This window comes from Scyliorhinus canicula, chromosome 7, assembly GCF_902713615.1.
Source record: "Scyliorhinus canicula chromosome 7, sScyCan1.1, whole genome shotgun sequence".
Classification (NCBI taxonomy): domain Eukaryota; kingdom Metazoa; phylum Chordata; class Chondrichthyes; order Carcharhiniformes; family Scyliorhinidae; genus Scyliorhinus; species Scyliorhinus canicula.
The window spans coordinates 195,573,796-195,595,447 of NC_052152.1; the positions used below are offsets into that span (position 1 = coordinate 195,573,796).

Sequence of the window (21,652 nt, forward strand, 5' to 3'; positions counted from 1 at the left end):
GCACCTTTGTAAAAATTTGATTTCAACAGACGAGGCCTTCGAGTTGTCAGTTGTGAGGGGTAAAAGGAGATACACAGCAACAAACGCAAAGATATTACTCTTTAAACAACTGCGTATCGACGCACTGCAATTTCCTTTCAGAATATTCGCTAATATCTGTCAATTCAACTGAACGCTGAATATTTAACGAGCAGCGCTGAAACTTTTACAGTACAATTAGAATTATGGTTGAGGAAATTCAGGTTGATTCACAACCCCAACTTCACCTCCGAGAAACACAGTAAAGACTTCACGTCAGGCACCGGGAGAGGCTTGGTGAATTTCAATCTTAGGCCTTCAATATTATTTTCTAAATTATTAATTCAGATGATTTGGGCATCGTTGGCAGAGCCAACCTCAATTGTTCAAGAGATTACTGGTGTTCACCCATCTGTAGTTCAGCTGACGCATGTACAGTTAGGAAGGCACGGTAGCACAGTGGTTAGCACAGTTGCTTCACAGCTCCAGGGTCCCAGGTTCCATTCCTGGTTTGGGTCACTGTCTGTGAGGAGTCTGCACGTTCTCCCCGTGTGCGCGCGGGTTTCCTCCGGGTGCTCCGGTTTTCCTCCCACAGTCCAACGATGTGCAGCTTAGGTGGATTGGCCATGCTAAATTGCCCTTGGTGTAAAAAAAGGTTAAGTAGGGTTACTGGGATAGGGTGAAGGTGTGGGCTTAAGTCGGGTGCTCTTTCCCAAGGGCCGGAGCAGACTCGATGCGCCAATGGCCTCCTTCTGCACTGTAAATTCTATGATCCATGATATTGACTCCGCGACAGTGAAGGAATGGCGGCAATTTGTTTCCAATTCAGAACAGTGCGTGGCTTGGAGGGGGATCTTGCAGCCGGTGGTGTGATCATGCCTCTGCTGCCTTTGCCCTTCTAGGTTGTTAACAGTTGTGGGTTTTGCAAAGTGCGGTCAAAGGAGCCTCGGCAAGTTGCTGCAATGCACCTCGTAGATGGTGCACACTCCTGTCAGGGTGTGTCGCTGGTAGAGGGAGTGAATGTTTAAAGTGGAAGATTTGTTTTTTTTATTTATTTATGGGATGTGGGCATCGCTGGTTAGGCCAGCATTTATTGCCCATCCCTAGTTGCCCTTCAGAAGATGGTGATGAGTTGCCTTCTTGAACCACTGCAGTCCTTCAGGCATAGGTACACCCACTATACTGTGAGGGAGGGAGTTCCAGGATTTTGCCCCAGCAACACTGAAGGAACGGCGATATATTTCCAAGTCAGGTGGTGAGTGACTTGGAGGGGAACCTCCAGCGGTGGGGTTCCCAGGTATCTACTGCTCGTCCTTCTAGACGGTAGCGGTCGTGGATTTGGAAGGTGCTGTCTAAGGAACCTTGGGTGAGTTACTGCAGTTCATCTTGAAGATGGTACACACGGCTGCCACCTGTTCATCGGTGGTGAGGGGTTGGATGTTTGTGGAAGGGGGAGCAGTCAAGCGGGCTGCTTTGTCCTGGATGGTGTTGAGCTTCTTGAGTGTTGTTGGAGCTGCACTCAGCCAGGCAAGTGGAGAGTATTCCATTACATTCTTGACTTGTGCCTTGTAGATTTTGGACCGACTTTGGGGGGGGGTGAGGAGGCAAGTTACTCACTTTAGGATTCCTAGCCTTTCACGTGCCCTAGTCGCCACAGTATTAATGTTGTCGGGACCTACAGAATTTGAGGCATCCAATGTGGTCACACAAAGTGAATTGAATGTGGCATCTGTGATGGTGGGATCTCAGGAGGAAGTCAAGATGGATCTTGCACTCAGCAAGTATGGTTATAAACACTTTACCATCGTCTTTTGCGTTCACATGCAAGACTCCATCATAATTGAAGATGGGGATGTTCATGAAAACTGCTCTTCCTGTTGGATGTTTAATTGTCCATTACCCTTCACAACCGGATCCGGCAAGACTGCAGAGCTTTAATCGGATTGATTAATTATGGCATTGTTTAGCTCTGTCTTGAACATGCACGTAGCCCTGTGTTGTAGCTTCGCCAGGTTGGTACTTAATTTTCAGGGACACAAGGTGTTGGTCTTCTATACTCTTCATTGAACCAGGTGGTCCCCTGACTAGATGCTGATGGCTGAATAAGGAATTTGCCAGGCCATGAGGTTAGAGACTGTGGTAGAGTACAGTTCTTCTGCTAGATCTTAACAAAACAATCTATTGCCGGGAGTTATGGCTTACATCTTCGCTACTTCAGACCTGACCAAACAACTGATCCTGTACATGCGCAACACTTAGTTTGGAACAGACTTGACAATGTTCTGGCTGTGTTAGAACGGGGTCTTCCTTTCCTTCCTGGTTGACAGTTCCCTCCATCAGCAAACCAGAACAACAGCAGCAGCAAAATGGATTGGTATTGATCAGTGTCTCTGTCTGATTGGCGAACGGGGTGACAGCGATAACAAGAGTTGTCGGGTAGGTTTACCCAGATTTGCAGAGAAATTGTCTGAGCAACATCATTACAAGAAGTCACTCTGTAAATAACATCCTTCACATCAACACTGCGTAAGTTCTGCTAAATAGGAAGTATCCTTTCCTGCGCTGTATTAAACACTGCATCGGTGTCGCAGTCCTTAAGTCAACTATTAAAAGCTCCGAGTTAAATCAGATAGATTTGAGATTGCCAATTCACCGTATCCTTTCAGGGAACGTATTTTCCTCTCAAGACCCACAGGGAATGTATATTCTCAGAATTGATCACTGACAGAGGATAAAGACAAGTGCAATGGAGCGCCAACATTTAAAAATTATTTTCATGGGATGTGGGCATCGCTGCCTGGCATTTATTGTCCATCCCTAACTGCCCTCGAGGGGACATTTCAAAGTCAGCCACATTGCTGTGGATCTGGAGTCATACGTAGGCCAGACCAGGTAGATGCCCCAGGTAAGGACGGCAGATTTCTTTCCAAATGGGTTCATGGGCATCATCAGACAATTCAAGTTTCACCACTGGCCATGGTGGGATTCAAACGCGTCCCCGGAGCATTACCCTGGGTCTCTGGATTACTAGTCCAGTGACGTTACCACAACACAACCGCCTCCCTCTGTGGAATGCAGTCCCACACTGGGGAGGGAGGGAAAGGAAATGTCACCAAACTCAGACACGAGAATAGCAGTAGGCAAAGCTGCCCCTCCGGCTCCCCCTAGCAGTCAAGAATCTTTGGCAGATGCCCACGGGCAGATTTTGCATTCAACCCTCTGAGCCGGGCGGGGTGCCCATGTCAATGCTGGGTTCAGCAACATGAAGACCACCTTCCAGAAATTTCAACTTTGATGCCTAATTAGATCTTCTATGGGGACCTGTCTCAGTGCAAATGATACCAAAAAAAAAAGAGTTACAAATTTCCGTACGGCAGAATTTCCGTTCCAGCCTTGGGAAAACACCATAGTCAACCAGCTGTGGACAAAAAAGCACTGAATCTTGGTTCAGCACATTTCAAGAACCATCATTCCAAACTCAACGCGCAGCTGCCAACGCACCCAGAGGCAGCTGCAGAAAATCACTATCAGTTCTGTGGACGTCCATGCCAACCTCACATCCAGATCTTCAATCAAGAAAGGGCTCACAGAAGATGATGAAATCATTTACAGCTTGGACATACATGTATAATGAGGAGTGTGCTGCCACTTCCAGTCTATCCATGTCCATGTCCATGGAATCAGTGTTAGAGAGGAGGCCAGGTAATAGAGGTTTGCTAATCATTATAAATATTGCCACCAAGTATAATTTTTTTTTTTACAAAATATTTTATTGAGGCATTTGTCATTTTCAAAGTTTTTTCTTTAAATTTTGAGTACCCAATTCATTTTTTCCCAATGAAGGGGTAATTTAGCATAGCCAATCCACCTACCCTGCACGTCTGTTGGGTGGTGGGGGCGAAACCCACGCAAACACGGGGAGAATGTGCAAACTCCACACGGACAGTGATCCAGAGCCGGGATCGAACCTGGGACCTTGGCGCCGTGAGGCAGCAGGGCCAACCCACTGCGCCACCGTGCTGCCCTGTAATTTTCACAGTTTAACACATTAACATCTCTTAAACACCTGCACGGGCTGACACACGCAAAGGAAAAAAAAACCTACAGAACAACAGCCCCTACTCCCCCCGCTCTATACCCTAGCTACCCGTAAACTATATTCTCTGTCCCGTTGTAACATTGCCATGCCTTTCCTTCCCCCTCCCCCCCTTTCTGCTGATGTTCAGTTCTCCTTGAACTAGTCCATGAACGGCTGCCATCTCAGGGCGAACCCTTGAATTGACCCTCTCAAAGCGAACTTAAATTTTCTCCAGACTGAGAAACCCTGCCATATCTCTGACCCACACTGGGGGCTTCGAGTCCCATCACAGCAAAATCAGTTTCTGGGCCACCAGGCCACCTTTGATGAGGTAAAGGCCAGAACATCGGCCTCCCTCCCCGCCCTGGCCCCCAGATCCTCCGATATGCCAAATATTGTCAATTCTGGACTCAGAGTACCCTCCTTCTCTTCTGACACAACGTCTGCAGATCCCTGCCAGAATCCCCTCAATTGCGGACAAGCCCAAAACATATACGCATGGTATGCCGGGCTACCCCCACACCGCCCACATTTGTCCTCCACCTCGTTAAAGAACCTGCTCATCTGGGCTACCGCCATCTGGGTCTTGTGGACTACCTTGAACTGGATCAAGCTAAGTCTGGCACAAATTTGGTTTTATTTAACAACCAAATACTTATGTAATCCTAGACACCATTATACAGATGAGCAATAAATAATGGTATATGTTGACCGGGCAGATAATCCAGTTTGCATCAATGAAAATACTTGCATTTGATAGCGCCCTTCACAATCTCAGGGGTGTACCAAAGCACTTTGCAGCCAATCTGAACTGACACTGCTTTTCTGTGGAAAGCTGGTATGTGCACAGCAAGCTCCCACAAACAGCCATGAAATACAGCCACACGCCCAGATAATTGGCTCCAATTATAACGATTGAGGGATAAATATGGCACAGGGAGATAGATATGCCAGGGTTATATTTGAAAGGCAACATGGGATCTATAGCACCCAGCTGAGGAAAGAACGCAGGGCCTCTGGTATCTTGTCTCAACCAAAATACAGTGCGGCAGTCCCTCAGTACTGCAGGGGTCAGCCTGAATTCTGTGCTCAAGTGGAACTTCAGCATGCAATTTTCTGACAAAGAGGCCACGGCAATAAGAAGCCAACGGCGATACCCAAGAACACATGCCTTATAAACAATAAGATTAAAATCCATTTAATTTTGATGAGGATGGAGTTTGCACATTCTCCCCATGTTTCACCCCCACAACCCAAAGATGTGCAGGGTAGGTGGATTGGCCACGCTAAATTGCCCCTTAATTGGAGAAAAAAATAATTGGGTATTCTAAATTTATTTTTAACAAAAGAAAAAAAGAATTTGATTTGAGGATCGCAGGATACAAAGTTCTCAGCTCTCAACAAAGGACGAAGGAAATAAGACAATTCCACACAATAAAGTGGCTCACATAAGGGCCGCATCAAATTAGCGTCACGCAAGACAGCAGGTTGATCCAACCACCATTTTACATGTAATGTAAGCGCTAATATTCATACTGCCACAACAGCTCCAAAAAACAAAGTTCTCACCTTCAGATAGCGCCCGTGATAAGCGCACCAGACAATGAATTACTTTTTGCAATGCTGCAATTGCTGTTACGCAAGCAAACTCAGCAGGTGTAATGCGCCAGGAATATTCCAGAAACACCAATGCAATTTAACGTTCGACATTCTGATGAAAAGGTCAGTGACCCGAATTGTGAACTCTGCTTTTTCGCCCTAACCAAGAATGCTGCCTGGCCTGCTGAGCTTCCCTCTGCCCTCCAAGGCAATTAATTGGCAGGTAGCCTCTTTCTGATGGCACTGGTTGAAGGAGGGATGCTGACCAAGCATTCTACCGGTCATCTTTGTATCACAAGATTTCTATAGCGCCTAAAATTCAATACAGGTAATAGAAGGCCCACAATGACCAGTCAGAAAAGGGACAAAGCTCAACCTTGCCAGCTGAAAAATAATGTCACCCCAGTCACTGCTCCGGTCTCAGGTCCTGGTTATAAGAAAAACAAGTTTAAAACTCCAACCGCTCGAGGTTGAAGGTTAGCCATGAGACAAGATAAACAAACAATTAACTGAGAAAGAGAAAGTTAGTGATGGCACCTCAGTTAGCCTGTCAGAGCATCGGGTTAGTACGTAGTAACTGCTCGACGTAGGAGAAAATCCAAACTTGAACTAAAATCCCTTTTACATCATCGCAGCACCCCCCCCCCCCTGCCTCTTCCATCCCAGTAAGACAAAGAGGTGTCAAACGACCCTGGACGGCAATTAAAATCCCCACTACTAGCTGGCCAATGTGGTATAAATAGCAACTTCAAGAGCTTCCAGCAAATATCCCCGAGCTTGGTCACGGACAGCTCATGTGAAAACAGCAGATGGAATGTGTTTGGGGGGGGGGGGTAGAAGGGAGAGTTTTTCCTTCAGCAGAATCCGTCCCTGCAGTCTCACCACATCCAGGTGGGGAAGAGAAGGGGAAGGGAAGGGAGTAACACTGAGCACAGACATAGTTTGGGAGATTGTAAACAGGTCAACCTTCAAAACCTTTAAATAGAATTGCTCGTTCCCATTTTAAACGACCGGCGACATATTAACATGTTGTTGCAGCAGGAGTTTATATCAAATCTGCTGTTTAAATAGATTTTAAAAAGCGACAAAGCCAGAAAGGCTCGGGTAAGTTTAGTCGGGAATAGTGTAACGAATCCATGTAAACATAAACTCCTAGCTTCCTCCCCAAAACGTTAGCCCAAGCTGATGTCCCAGCCAAGAGCAGAGGCCAGCCAGCCAATCAGGCAGCTACAAGAAAGGCGCCCACCTTCACTCCGATCCTGACCCAACATAACCAGCTGTAATAACCACCCACCACCCAAGGTTATTCAAGGGAGATGCGGTATTGGAAGATGATTAGATAGCTTGCCATAAACTGTACTTTGTTCAGTGTTTTCATTGTTTGTGTGAAGTCAGAAGGATCAGACACCAACAAAAGTTGCAAACAAATAAATGTTCTATGTATGTTTAACCCCTGTACAGTTTCCAACACTCTCATCAATAAGCCACCTGACAGTGGCCTGCATTTAAACAACCTGAAATTTGGAAGCACATGGGCCAAGATTTTTAAATTTAATTTTGTTGGCAAATAAAGGGAGGATTGTGACCTGAGATGCACGAGTAACAAAGCACCAAATGTTTTGTTTTATTCATCGCATGTAGGCTAGACCCGTATTTATTGCCCCACCCACGAGAAGGTGGTGGTGAGCCACTTTCTTGAGCCACTGCAGTCCATGAAGTGTAGGTAAACCCACCGTGCTGTTAGGGTGGGTGTTCCAGGATTTTTGTTTTAAATTTAGAGGGCGGGATTCTCCAATCCCGAGGCAGAGTGTGCACGCTGTCGTAAACCCTGTCGCATTTTACGACGGCGTGAACGGGCCGCTCTCACGTCTAATTGTGACCCCTACAGGAGGCCAGCACAGCGCTGGAGCGGCTCCAGCTGCAGATCCCGGCGCGAACTGTGCGCCGCGGGATCCACGCATGTGCAGTTGCGCCGGCGCCAACGAGGCCATGCTCAGTGGCACCGGTGCCAACACGCGCATGCACAGTGGCCTCCTTCAACATGCCGGCCCCGACGCAACACGGCGCAGGGTTACAGGGTCCGGCGCGTAGGAAAGAGGCCCCCAGCCAAAGAGACCGGCCTGCCGATCGGCGCAGGGCTGGGAGAATCCCGCCCAGAATACCCAATTCATTTTTCCAATTAAGGGGCAATTTAGAGTGGCCAATCCACCTACCCTGCACATGTTTTGGGTTGTGGGGGCGAAACCCACGCAAACACGGGGAAAATGTGCAAATTCCACACGGACAGTGACCCAGAGCCGGGATCAAACCTGGGACCTCAGCGCCTTGAGGCTGCAGTGCTACCCACTGCGCCACCGTGCCGCCTCGAGTTCCAGGATTTTGACCTAGTGACAGAAGGAACGGTAATATATTTCCAGTCAGGATGAGTGGTTGCAACAACTTGCATTGATATCATTTATAGGGAGGGAGAATGAAAGTCATAGCAAGATGAGGCTATGACTGATCTTTCATTCTCACTCCACAGTATAAATATTCCCCACGTTCTCTGACTGTTAGCTTTGACAAAGAGTCATCGGACTCGAAACCTTAGCTCTTTTCTCTCCCTACAGATGCTGCCAGACTTGCTGAGATTTTCCAGCATTTCCTCTTTTAGTTTCAGATTCCAGCATCCACAGTAATTTGCTTTTATCCTGCGTTTATATCATGCCCTTACGGTCGTACAATGCTCCAAGGTGCATCGGCAGAGTATTATATAACAATGTACGACATCAGCATGCCATTTAAAGAGATATCAGGACAGGTGGCCGAGATGTTTGAAGAAGCAGATAAAGGAGGAGTGGGAGGTAGAGATATGGAGAGATTTAGGAAGGGAATTCAAGAGCTTAGGGTCCTGGCAGCTGAAGAGCCAGGCCGCCCAATGGTGGAGCGCTTAATAGCAGGGTCACCCAAGTTGCAGGAATTGGAAAAAGGCAGAGATCTTGGAGGGTTGGAGGAGTGGAGGAAGTTACAACAATAGAGGGGTGAGGCAATGGAGGAATTTGAAAGCACGGGAGAGATTTTTTTTTTGGGGGGGGGGCAGTACTGTGGCACAGTGGTTAGCACTGCTGCCTCACATCACCGAGAACCCAAGTTCGATCCCGGCCCCGGGTCACTGCCAGTGTGGAGTTTGCACATTCTCCCCGTGTCTACGTGGGTCTCTCCCCCCCAACTCAAAGATGTGCAGGATAGGTGGATTGGCCACGTTAAATTGCCCCTTGATTGGGAAAAAAAAGTTGGGCACTCTAAATTATTTTTAAAAAGAGAATTGCTGGACCGGAAGCCAATGTAGGTCAGCGAACACAGGTAAATGGAACTTTGGAACTGGTGCAATTTAAGATGCAGGCAGTGAAACTTTTAGATGAACTAAAGTTTAAGGGAACGGGGGGGGGATTGTTGGAGGACAGCCACGAAAGCAAGTTACAATTAATAATATTTTATTTCAAGGGTACGCCAAGGACAGTACGCAGTGTTATCCTGAGCCATGCAGATATGGGAGGTCTCAGATTCAATCCCTCAGTGAGTTAGGCTGCTTTCCTATTGTATCAAATCAGATTCAATGAAGAGCCAGATTAAAAAACCGTGGCACATATGGCCATTACAGTTTGGTGCCTTCGCTATCTTTTTGAAGACCCAGATGTTTGTGAGGTGGCAGCTTCACCTTGGCCAGGCCGTCACTGGGTTTCTACAACCAACAGCCTTCAGTTTAAACTGGGGAGGGTCGGGAGGAAAGGGGCCGGGGAGGAAAATAACAAAGCCAGAAGAGCCATTCCTACTAGCCGGTGACTCCTTGATTTGTGAAACATAGGAATTAGGAGCAAAAGTGGGCAATTCAGCCCTTTGAGTCTACTCCGCCATTCCATCAGATCACAGCTGATCTCTTCCTGGTCTCAAATCCACCTCCCTACCTGTTCCTGTTCCCCATATCCCTTTAACCCCCTTTTTTTTAAAAAAATAAGTAATCGATCTATCTATCCCCTTTGCTTGAAACTATTCAATGACTCACATTCCACCGCACACTATGGGGCAGCCGGTTCCACAAATTCACCACCCTCCATGAGAAGTAGTTCCTCCTCATCTCAGTTCTAAATCTACCGCCTCTCAACCATCTCTCTTATGACCTCTCATTCTAGATTGCCCAATAAGGAGGAACATTTGGTCTACGTATACTTTATCAATCCCCTTTAATACTTTATATACCTCGATCAGATCCCCTCTCATCCATCTAAACTCCAGCGAGTGTAAGATGCAGTATAAGCATATCAATCGCTTCTCATACATCAACCCTTTCATCCCCGGAATCAACCCTTTCATCCCCGGAATCAACCCTTTCATCCCCGGAATCAACGTGATGAAAGTTGAGCAAAGGCAAAATCTGTGATACCCAATAATCATCTAGCCTGCCAACCTGCTTCCATATGAACGGGCACATGGTGAAGAGAAGTGAAGGCTCATTAGAACTGGGCCTTGGTGTAAGTCTCTGCTTGCAATAGGACAAACACCCATGTTGAATGCAACGCTATCGTTGACTGTTACCTGGTTACCATAACACCATGTCCCACTAGGCCTCAAGCACGTAAAGCACGAATGCTCTCGGCTGACAACAACCAAGCTGATAAATATAAAGAGTCCCTACCTGTGTTAAACTCCCAACCTAACTCAAACCTATACACAAATCAAACTTATTCACAATGCAAGGTGCCACTGTGGTCACAATTTCTGTTCCAGTGACTATATAGATGTTTCAAGGATGACAATGCAGGAAGCTAATTTCTAGAGTCTGCACACATTTCTACCTCATTAGACAACAAATACAGAGACAGAAAAATAACAACACAGTCAATGCAGTTGACATCTGTTTCCGAGTTACTTTTTAAGTGAGGGAAAAGGCCATGGATACATAACCACATTAAAATTATAAGGCCCAAGAACTCCAGCATGTGTTACAGCAAACATAATCCCCATGCAACTCTTTCCACTCCCCAAATATTCCATTCACGTTAAGAGTTTCCATCTGAGTAACACCGAGCAGGGGGCCATGTACTCCTCCACCCCACCCCCATCAGAGGACAGAAACAGCCAAACCTGCTGGCACCAACCACCACCCTCACACCAATCCTTGATTTATTTTTCTCTATTACATGGAGCACAGAAACAGGCCATTCAGCCCAACTGATCAATGCTGGGGTTAATACTCCCCATGGGCCTTCTCATTATGGGCATTAAGGGGTATAAAAATGAATTGGAGAGTCTCAGATCTTATTGAATACTGGTAAAGATTGAGGGGCCATATAATCTACTCTTATTTCTTATTTTTTTGCGCCCTATTACACTGAACTCTGATAATATTCCCTTCCATTTCTTTTGCCCTCATGTTTATCTAGCTCCCCTTACATGAATCTATGTTGGGCAGCATGGTGGCGCAGTGGTTAGCATTGCTGCCTCACGGCGCCAAGGTTCAATCCCGGCTCTGGGTCACTGTCAGTGTGGAGTTTGCACATTTCCCGTGTTTGCGTGGGTTTTGCCCCCACAACCCAAAGATGTGCAGGGTAGGTGAATTGGCCACGCTAAGTTGCCCCTTAATTGGAAAAATAAATCGGGTACTCTAAATTTTAAAAATAAAAAAAAATGAATCTATGTTAGTCCCCTAAACTGCTCCATTTGGCAGTAAGCTCCACATTCTAACCACTAAGTAATGAAGTTGGTCCTGAATCCCCTATTGATTTGTAATATCTCGTATTTAGGGACCCATTGCTTTGATCAGTCCCAGTGTAACAATGAAGGTTGGAGCACTAGTCTATGGTGGAGCTAGTTACAGAAGGGCCCTGAAACATATAGTCCTCTGTCCAGCCAACTGAAGGCAAAGGCAGCAGAAGCAGAACTTATTTTTCACCTCTCATTTTCTCCCCCTTCCCCATATGTTGATGACTTGCTGGGATAAAATTGCAAAGGCACTCCCTGGTATCTTAGTCATCTGGCCATCAGTCACATGTGAACCTCCGCAGTCAATGTCTGCTGGCTATTCACCCACAAGATGCCTTACTGCCAAGCCGGTTTCTATATTCTCCCCATGCCCACACATTTACAATTCCAGCAGATTGAAAAAGTTGGCAGAGTGGACATTGTGGAACCCTGACCAAATTCCCACCCTCTCCAGCACAGGGTTGATATGGTTAGTACTGTAGCCTCACAGCGTCAGGTACCCGGGGTCAAAGCCGATTTAGGTCACTGTCTGTGTGGAATTTGCACGCTCTCCAGTGTCTACATGCTTTTCCTGTGGGTGCTCCGGTTTCCTCCCACAGTCCAAAGGCGTGCAGGTTAGGTGGATTGGCCATGCCAAAGTTAACCATTATGCGTACAGGGATGTGCAGGTTAGATGTGGTTACGGGGATAGGGCGGGGGAAGTGGGCCTAGGTAGGGTGCTCTTTCAGAGGATTGGTGCAGACCCGATGGGCCGAATGGCCTTCTTCTGCATTGAGGGCTGCTGGAGTTAAGTGTAACATTCTTTTTCTTTTAATCTATTTTTAAATTTAGAGTACACAATTCGTTTTTTTTTCCAATTAAGGGGCAATTTAGTGTGGCCAATCCACCTAGCCTGCACATTTTTGGGTTCTGGGGATGAAACCCACGCAAACACGGGGAGAATGTGCAAATTCCACACGGACAGTGACCCAGAGCCGGGATCGAACCTGGGACCTCGGCGCCGTGAGGCAGCAGGACTAATCCACTGCGCCACCGTGCTGCCCCAATTGTAACATTCTTCCCACAATTCCTGCTACGCTCAGTCAACTTAAGAAAGAGCAGAATTGATCGGAAACTTTTTGCTCGCATGGTCAGTTACTGGATAAAGACTCTGGGCCATGGAGGAGTAACTCTTTTTCTATCTATATATTGGCTGAAACCTACATTTATTAATGTAGCATCTTTGCATCCTTTGGAAGTCCAGTGCTCTATGGCCAATGAATCACCTATTCTGTTGTGCAAACAAATGCAGTAGCCAATTTGGACAAAGCTCAGTTCCTTGGAAAGCACGGGGAATAAAAAAACAGCGAGAATAGCAGGCGAGAGCCTCCTTGTTTTCCAAGGGGAGCATCAAGTATTTCACACCCATTTTGCCTTCGGTTGTAACCACCCAGCCAAGATCTGAAAGGAGTGAAACAAATAGGTCCTTCACAGACTGCAACATAAAAACATAAAATAGTTTTCAACACCACCCAAGTGTCGTGAAGTCCACAGCGACAAGTTGCATTTATATAGCACCTTTTACATAGTAAAAAATGGGGAAATGCCCCAGGGCGGCTCAGTGGAAGGTGGCTAGACATAATTTGCCATCCAAGGATATAAGTGAACTGGTGACCAAGAGCAAAATGGTGTGTTTTGAAGGAGTGACTAAAAGGGAAGAAGGGGAAAGAGGGAGGGGGAGCGGGAGCAGGAGAGAAGGGGGTAGAGGCTGAGGGGAAGGGAATACCAGAGCTTTGGGCCTGGGCAGTTGAAGTGGCTTCTCAAACATCAACATCACTGCCTCGGGGAAAGATTTCAGGAGCACAGCGGTCACCGTCTCATTGGTTTCTTGTGGGATGTGGCCGTGTGCACATTGCCTGTGTAACAGAGACTGCATTTCAAAAAGTGATTAATGCCACAAGTACCAGGCCAGACTTCCCAAGGACATGAAAGGCAGCATTAAGAACAAAATTCCATTCACACACACATCCAAGGACGGACTCACTTCAACCCCATCCATTCCAAAGCAGCTTTCTCCCCCATATTTTTCACCTCTGCCTCATTTACTCAGGGCTAGTATTTTTTTTTTTTTTTTTTTAAATGCCCATCTGCTGGCAGTGCAGTTGAAAAAGTGTCTGCTGGCACAGCTCGGCTGCAGCAGGATGTTCTAGAAGATTCTATGCAGCACAATCCCATCTGCCAGCCTCCAGCTTCCTCATATATTTTTTTTAAAACCAGGAGTGAGCCAGGGCGAGGGAGTGGGGTTTCCAAATGCTGACAGATGCAACCCTCAAAGATGAAACGCTGTAAGCTGAATAAATAGACAGGGTGTGGCACAAGGCCTGTAAACACACAGGAACATGCAGCGATTATGGAGCAAAGCTTGTTGCAGCTTGGGTCCCTGCACACATAAACCCTCAGCATGACTCAATCCCTTCAAAACAAATGTCATGGCTCACTTGGGCTTCATAGTGTCTCATGCATAGCCTTGTTTTTCTCTTCCCCCCCCCCCACACACACAAAAATGCACATAATTACATTCTAAAAATCATGGAACGGATCTCAATATCTGGATATTACGTTGTTCGGTCACAAGGACCTCTGCCTCAAGGTTATCCCTTCTGGCAGGCAGTGCCTGCCAGTACTACATATTAGTGTGGGATTTGGGCAGGACCATAGTCTCGGCTGGGCTTTAGGTTACTTCACACAAAGGAGGGGAGTCTGCAACAATTCACCCTGCATCTCACCAACACCTCTCTCACCTCAAGTCCCACTCCCCCGAACGGGTAGTTATTACGCCGCCCTGGTGGGCAGCACGGTGGCGCAGTGGCTAGCACTGCTGCCTCACGCCACTGAGGACTCGGGTTCAATCCTGGCCCCGGGTCACTGTCTGTGTGGAGTTTGCACATTCTCCCAGTGTCTGCGTGGGTCTCACCCACTATTACGATTTATCTCAAATAGCAGCCTCAGATTATCCTATCGGGCCTCATCCTACCTGGCTGCATCACAGCCTGGCATGGCAACTGCTCGGCCCAGGTCCGCAAGAAACTTCAGAGAGTCGTGAATACCGCCCAGTCATAGAACATAGAACATAGAACAGTACAGCACAGAACAGGCCCTTCGGCCCCCGATGTTGTGCCGAGCAATGATCACCCTACTCAAACCCACGTATCCACCCTATACCCGTAACCCAACAACTCCCCCTTAACCTTACTTTTAGGATCCATTGACTCCATCTACACCTCCCGCTGCCTGGGGAAAGCGGGCAGCATAATCAAAGACCCCTCCCAACCAGCTTACTCACTCTTCCAACTTCTTCAATCGGGCAGGAGATACAGAAGTCTGAGAACACGCACGAACAGACTCAAAAACAGCTTCTTCCCCGCTGTTACCAGACTCCTAAATGACCCTCTTATGGACTGACCTCATTAACACTACACCCTGTATGCTTCATCCGATGCCAATGCTTATGTAGTTACATTGTTGCCCTATTATGTATTTTCTTTTATTCCCTTTTCTTCCCATGTACTTAATGATCTGTTGAGCTGCTCGCAGAAAAAATTTCACTGTATCTCGGTACACGTGACAATAAACAAATCCAATCCAATCCAATCCAGATTAAAATTTTCTGGACAATATGTTTACATAAAGCCTTACCTTACAGTGCAGAAACAGAGCATTTGTCCAACTGGTCCGTGCCAGACCTTCCCCCACCCAATTTCATCTAACCCTATCAGTATGCTCCTTTTTCCTCAATACAACTTCCCCTTAAATTCATCAATGCCATTTAACTCAACTGCTCCTTGTGGTAGCAAGTCCCACATTCTACACAATCTCTGCACCAATATGTTTCGCCTGAATTTCTTGTCAGATCTATCAGTGACTAGTTTGGAACTCTGCCACAAGTGGAAACATCTTCTATACATCTATCTGTTTCAGCAGCTATATCTATTGTAGTGACCAGCTCATTTGGTTCTTCTCGAGCCTAAGTAGTCTGTGTTTTTCCAGTTACATAAAACGTATTCAAAATTCACCATGCACATTATTGCTACCACGAGGCAAGCAATGAACGCAAAGCAGCCCTCGTAGTTTGTTTGAGCAAGCACTACGTGCTTGGACACGGGGTGCATAAAATAGTTGAAAAATGGACACAGTATTAAAATGAGAAGAGGCACATAAAAAGGAACAAATTACTTCATGGCTGGCAATTAGCATGTCTAGATCAGCACACTATTTCAAATGGCTATTTGAAAAACAACATTTAGCCAGTGTGCAAGAATTTGATTTCCATATAGACCATAAATTGACACACTGCAAAGAAACCCTGGCATCAAGCGGCAAAAGGGAAATCAGAAAACTGGCAGCTTTTCCCCGACCAATGGTGCATAAAAACAGATACCCCTTCCCTTCCCCAAGGCATGCTCAACTTCCCCTTCCCTTCTCACCCACCCCCAATGCCAAGAGGCCTCTGCACCAACTACTGCCGGGCCAAGTCAAAACTTTGTACAACTTATTTACCAAATTGCGGGGGAAGTGAAAGTTAAACATTTTAACAATTGGTTAACTCATTAGTGATGTGGCTGGTTGAAGATATTTGGCATAATTCCCGTCTTCGGGGCAGAGTATGGTTGACCTTATGTTCCTATTGGATACTTTGTAGAAGTACAATTTATACGTGGTTAAAAATTTACAGAACCCTAACTAGAATTTGCCCTGGATGTAAAGACTTTTTGATTAAAATGTAGCTGTAAAGGGGCTCTTTCAATTAATAGCGATTAAAAAGGAAAATAATTACATTTACTGAATGTGGTTAAAAATTTGAGCCCACATTGCAATTAGAGTGTGGAGCGACAACCACTCAAAATTGAACACTAACAGATGTCGGGGAATTGACGGAGAGAATCACAGATACTAGGGGATGAGGGGAATTTGAACTAAGGATCATCCCCTTACCCCACTCGATGGAACAAGCGATTCAGTGGATCAGCCCATTACACATTGGCGCCTTGGCTTTTTTTTTTAAAAGAACCTAATGACTTTAGCCAATGGCACACAAAAAACAAAGCTTTTCCTAAAAGACATCAATAGCTCCTCAAATGGATTGGTGTGTAACTGAACTACATGCTGTGCACAGGTTCAACCCATGATCTCTGCTGACTGGGCTCGTCACAGCCAGAGGAGCAATGAAGTCCGTACAATCAGCCAGTGTCCCCAGCGGCGGGGGAGGGGGGGGGAGCGTGGACTAGCCAGGAAAGAAGTGAACCAGGTTACCCAATTATTATCCAGGCACGCAGACATGATCGAACTGGGCAATGAGGGTACCCCCAGCCTGCGACATATCACCAGCAAAATCAAGATTTGTTGCCGTTGATGTACCGAAGAGAAAGCAAAAGAAGAAGTAGAGCACAGTTGGGAGCAAGCATGCACCATGGGGAGCAGTGAAGAATTTGCTTTCCCCCCTCCACCCACAAAAAAAAATAAGGGTTATTCTCCTAAAATCAAAATTGTGGCCTTCCTCCTTCAAGGCCTGAAATTTCAACTAGCGTAAAAAAAAAAGTTTGCTTCTTTTGTCACTTACTCAGTGATTTAAAATTCTCCATGAAATACAAAACAGCTGGATGTGCGTTTAATTATGTTGCTGGAATGCATCAATAAAAACTCCATCAATTGTAGAGACAGCCTGGTTTTAAAGCAACTTTTATCAACAACAGAAAAAGCTGAAATCAGTTCACAAAAGCAGGAGACGGGTCCAGAAACGAATAGATTGTGACAGCGATGGCATTAAAAAAAAAAATGACACAGCAGTCGTCTGGAGAGATATCATATTTAACAGCGCACTGAGCCTAGCCCGAAAGCATTGGTTATTCTCACGCAAGCCCATTAAAACATAACCAGTCTTTGGTAAACGGGTAGTCAGGGGCTGTTTGGGGGGGGGGGGGGGAGAGAGAGAGAGAGAGAGAATAAGAGCCTAGACATTGAAAAATGGAAAAAATTATGCAGGTGCCTACAGTCATTGAAGCCACCACGTCATGCTCGCAGCATGTAGTAAAACAGATATACCCGGACACTCCAAACCTTTCCACATGTTTTATGATCTACTAAGGCAGCAAAACAATTCTGCTGCCGGGAGGCAGAGGCAGATTGGGAGCAGACATTTTGTTCAGCATTCCCCAAACAGTGATAGCATGAAGCCCTGTTCCAGTAATATCAACTGGAGAGGAGAGGGATGGGGTGCGAAGGGGCAGGGTGGGACAGACAGATGTTGCCCGCTGCAGGAGTAAATGCAACATCACTGCCAGAGAGGGAGGGGATGGGTCTATGAAAAACAGCCAGTCTGGAACGATCCATTGAACAGCCGCTTGAAGGCACAAAGGGGCAGAAACAGTAGAAATGGATGGAATTGTATTGTATAAAATGTGTGCACGCACACACACATGCAAACAAATGAGGATAAATCCCATCACAGAGAGTGTAGGATTAACTCCATGAACTATTTAGCATTTTATTGCAACTCTGTCGGTGTAATATTCAATGAGCTACCCCACCAATGATGTCCACATTTTCTTTTTAAATAAATTCACAGTACCTAATTATTGTTTTCCCCCAATTAAGGGGAAATTTAGCGTGACCAATCCACCTACCCTGCACATCTTTTGGGTTGTGGGGCGAAACTCATGCAAACACAGGGAGAATGCGCAAACTCCACACGGACAGTGACCAGGGGGATGGAAACTGGGTCCTCAGCACGAGAGGCAGCAGTGCTAACCACTGGGCCACCGTGCCGCCCTGATGCCCAAGTTTATAACCGAAAATAAAAATCTTAGTTGTGGGTGAAATCGATGTGTTTATTTTAGTTAATCTCTAAGTGCTTGGGATGATTACAGTGATCAGGATCTTTGCTTCTCAAGGTCACATCCTTTTGCACAGTCATTGATGGAGCAATCTGAAAGAAACTTTTAAGATTCATTGAAGCTTTTTTCTCTGCGCCCATTTAATTGATCGACAATTGGCAGCTGGCTGGCTCTAAACTCTGGAACACCCTCCCGAGCCCTCTCTGCCTTCCCCCCCCCCCCCCCTCTTTTAAGATGCTTCTCAGCCTCAACCTCTTTGACCAATATTTCTGTCGACTGTCCAAAGACCTCCTTGTGCAACTCAGTGCCAAATTCTGTTTGGTAACACTTGTTAAGGACACAGGGATGTTCAACACTTAAAAGGGACAGGCACTATATAAATTCTAGTTATAATAATAATAATCACCGTTTATTGTCACAAGTATGAAGTTACTGTGAAAAGCCCCTAGTTCCCACATTCCGGTGCCTGTTCTGCTGGTACAGAAATTGAACCCGCGATGTTGGCCTTGTTCTGCATCACAAACCAGCTGTCTAGCCCACTGAGCTAAACCAGTTATTGCAGTTGTTGGACATATCCATGGCAACATCCATGCTGTCCTCCTCCAGAACTATGCGCCTTTACATTTTACAAATGCCGTACACTTATATATCACCTTTAACATAACCTTAAAATTAGAGGCACTTCTTCACTCAAAACAAGTTGGGGGAATCTGGCAATTTCTTGCCCCAAAAGGCTGTCGAGGCTAGAAGGCAATTGAAAATTACAAAATGATGATCAGTAAGATTATTGTTAAGCAAAAATTATTGAGGAACATCGAACTACGGCAGATAAATGGGAGTTAAGATACAGATACGGCCAGATCTAAACTGAAGACTGAAACAGGCTCAAAGAACTGAAAGGGCCGACGCCTGCTCAAATGTTACTTTGTAAGCGCGGGGTTGGGGAGGGGAGCTATAATATCTCACTGTTCAATTTACCTTAAAGACACATTTACAATACATAAAATCCAGTCAACACAAAGGAGAAACGAGTCTCTCGCCCTTCGTTGCGGAGCACCACGTAAACAAGCTCAGTTTCCCATATGCCAAAAGCAACACAGGCTCGCCATAATGTGGTCTAGAATTCTGCAATGTGGACAAGGATTCAAGTTTGAACAATGTGATGAGCAGCTGCTCCCCTGTAACCAAACTGCTGAAGCTTAAAGTATGAAAGTGCCTTTCGAAAGACACAAGAGATGCTAAGAGAAATCTTAAAGGCAAGTCTGTGGCCTCCCCGCTTCAGAACTGAGTGAGGGTTACACTCAAAGTAAAATCTTGCCCCCTCAACAGGCTGACTTGTTTTTAAAAACATTTGGCATGAGGTGAGAGAGCCAAAGAAGGGAGGGGTGGAATTTACAAAATGGAAGAGCGTGAAGAGAGGGAGGGAGGACTGAGAGAGAGAGCACGCGCATGCGGGGATTAGTCATGGGCAAGAAGCAGACGGTAGTGACCAAGGAAAGGTAGGCCGACATAAGGAGTGACAGAACAAGACGAAAGGAGGGTGACAGTTGTGGGTGGAAAGGAACAAGGCAGGACAGGGGGCGTATGGGGCGGCTGGGAATAAAATTAAGGATGGCCAGCAGAAAACACACGCGCAGTGGAGGATGGCAAAGGAGACAGATGTACCAACATGACACACAAAATTAAAATCAAAGAGCCATAATCACAGCGAATGGGGCCGGGGAGGAAAGAGAGAGTCAAAAAACGTACACGAAGTGCAAGGGCACTACACAAAAGGAGGGAGAAGACGAAAGAGAATTACACAGAGGACAGGCAAGGTTGGGAAATTCATAAAATGGAAAATGAGAGTCACAGAGACCCACACAGGCTGGGAGGAATCATCAGTGTATTCTCCTGTATGAAAACCACCCCTGTTCTTTATGGCTTTGTAAAAGCAGTAGATTCCAAATGATCCCTTCCACCAAAAGATGGTTCCTATCGTTGTACGCACAACCCTACCTGCAATCAGCTGAATGGGATCCAGGCAAAACATCAAGTTAAAATTTTCCATGGAAAAAGAGGCTTGGTTTTGGGATGAGATCAGCATTCTGCCCTGCCTCCCACAGATGGAGTGATTTTGTTACTGGCTGCTGTATCCACGGGGGATTGGGGGGGCTCCTGAGGAGAGCGTAGCCTACCCATATCAACCGTCCGACAGCCCCGATGCCCAACAATGGGCCAATGTTAGGGTGGAGTGGATGAGGCCAGCACTTCTGCCTGGTCCTTTACACTCCCTTTTACGCTGTGATTGGAGGGGGAAATGGGGTGGGGGAGGGAGTGTAAGAATACAATAAGGGGTGGGAATAGGAAGAGGGACAAACTTTAAAGAAGTTAAACCTGCATGATTCAAAAATCCAATACATTAAAAAGACCAAACGAATGAAACTCTCTTAATTGTAATAATGTGGAGTTACATAGATGTTGGGGGAGGGGGAGGTTGAGTAAGAAGTCAAAAGAAACTCTTAGTGGTTTGTTTTGATTTAATGAAAGTATCAATCTGACTGCCTGACAAATAGGAAGACGCTGTTTAACAACAAATACATTATTTGTAACTATTCCCGCACACTTGCCATTCTCTGTGAAAGTCATGGATGTGGTAGGTCTCGTAAAGCTACAAATGAGAATTCCAATCTTATTGCAAATATCCGTTCTCAGGCTCATTTCTCAAGCTCGGCGTCCCGACTCGACTGAACAGCCCTCTGAGTCACTGGTGCTTTAAGACGCATGTGCAGTCAGGAAATCCTTCCCGGCCTTGATTTACGGTAGGCCAGAGCAAATAGAAAACAAAGAAACAGACCCTGTCCCTTTAAAAAAGTAGCAAATCGGATGCTCTCCATTTGGAACGTTACATGAACGGGGAGGGGGGAAGAGTAGGGTTAGAGTCTCCCCCCCCTCCCCCAAGTGAGCCATTTAAAACAAGTAATGCCCATTTTTAATGTTAAAAATCACTTGATTTTAAAAGATTTGAACCGTTTACCATTTCTTTTTGAAAAAGGACACATTATTTAGATGCAAACGATGGTGGCTTCTCTCTCACAGGCACACTGCTGTCCAAAGCTGACAATGTTAAATAGCAACTGTAACATTCCACACTATGAAGAATCGTTGTAGAGGCAGTGTGCTGGTTAGAGCGATATAAAAGGCGTGGGGTATTTGTGTAATGGAACATGCGAGCAAACCAGAGACTGTGCTGTCCCTCCCCCCCGGCCCCCCGACACGCTGAATGGACACATCGAGCGCTGGTCGGTCGGTTTCAGTGTGGTCAATTTCAGCCTCAAGAATCAATATCAGCGCGTTCTATTTCACCTCT

The 21,652-nt window shown here is 46.1% G+C and overlaps 1 protein-coding gene across 2 annotated transcripts in view; it reads right to left on the reverse strand.

Annotated features, from left to right (window-relative positions):
• Positions 1-21,652, reverse strand: part of LOC119969657 (zinc fingers and homeoboxes protein 3-like) — an 82,160-nt gene that overhangs the window by 59,649 nt on the left and 859 nt on the right. Inside the window, exon 1 of one of the 2 annotated variants that reach the window (XM_038803591.1) lies at positions 20,302-20,462. The exons of the other annotated variant lie outside the window; for it this stretch is intronic. The gene's annotated coding sequence lies outside the window, so the exon portion shown is untranslated. Of the gene's footprint in view, positions 1-20,301; positions 20,463-21,652 lie in introns of those variants that run through there. 2 annotated transcript variants of the gene reach the window in all.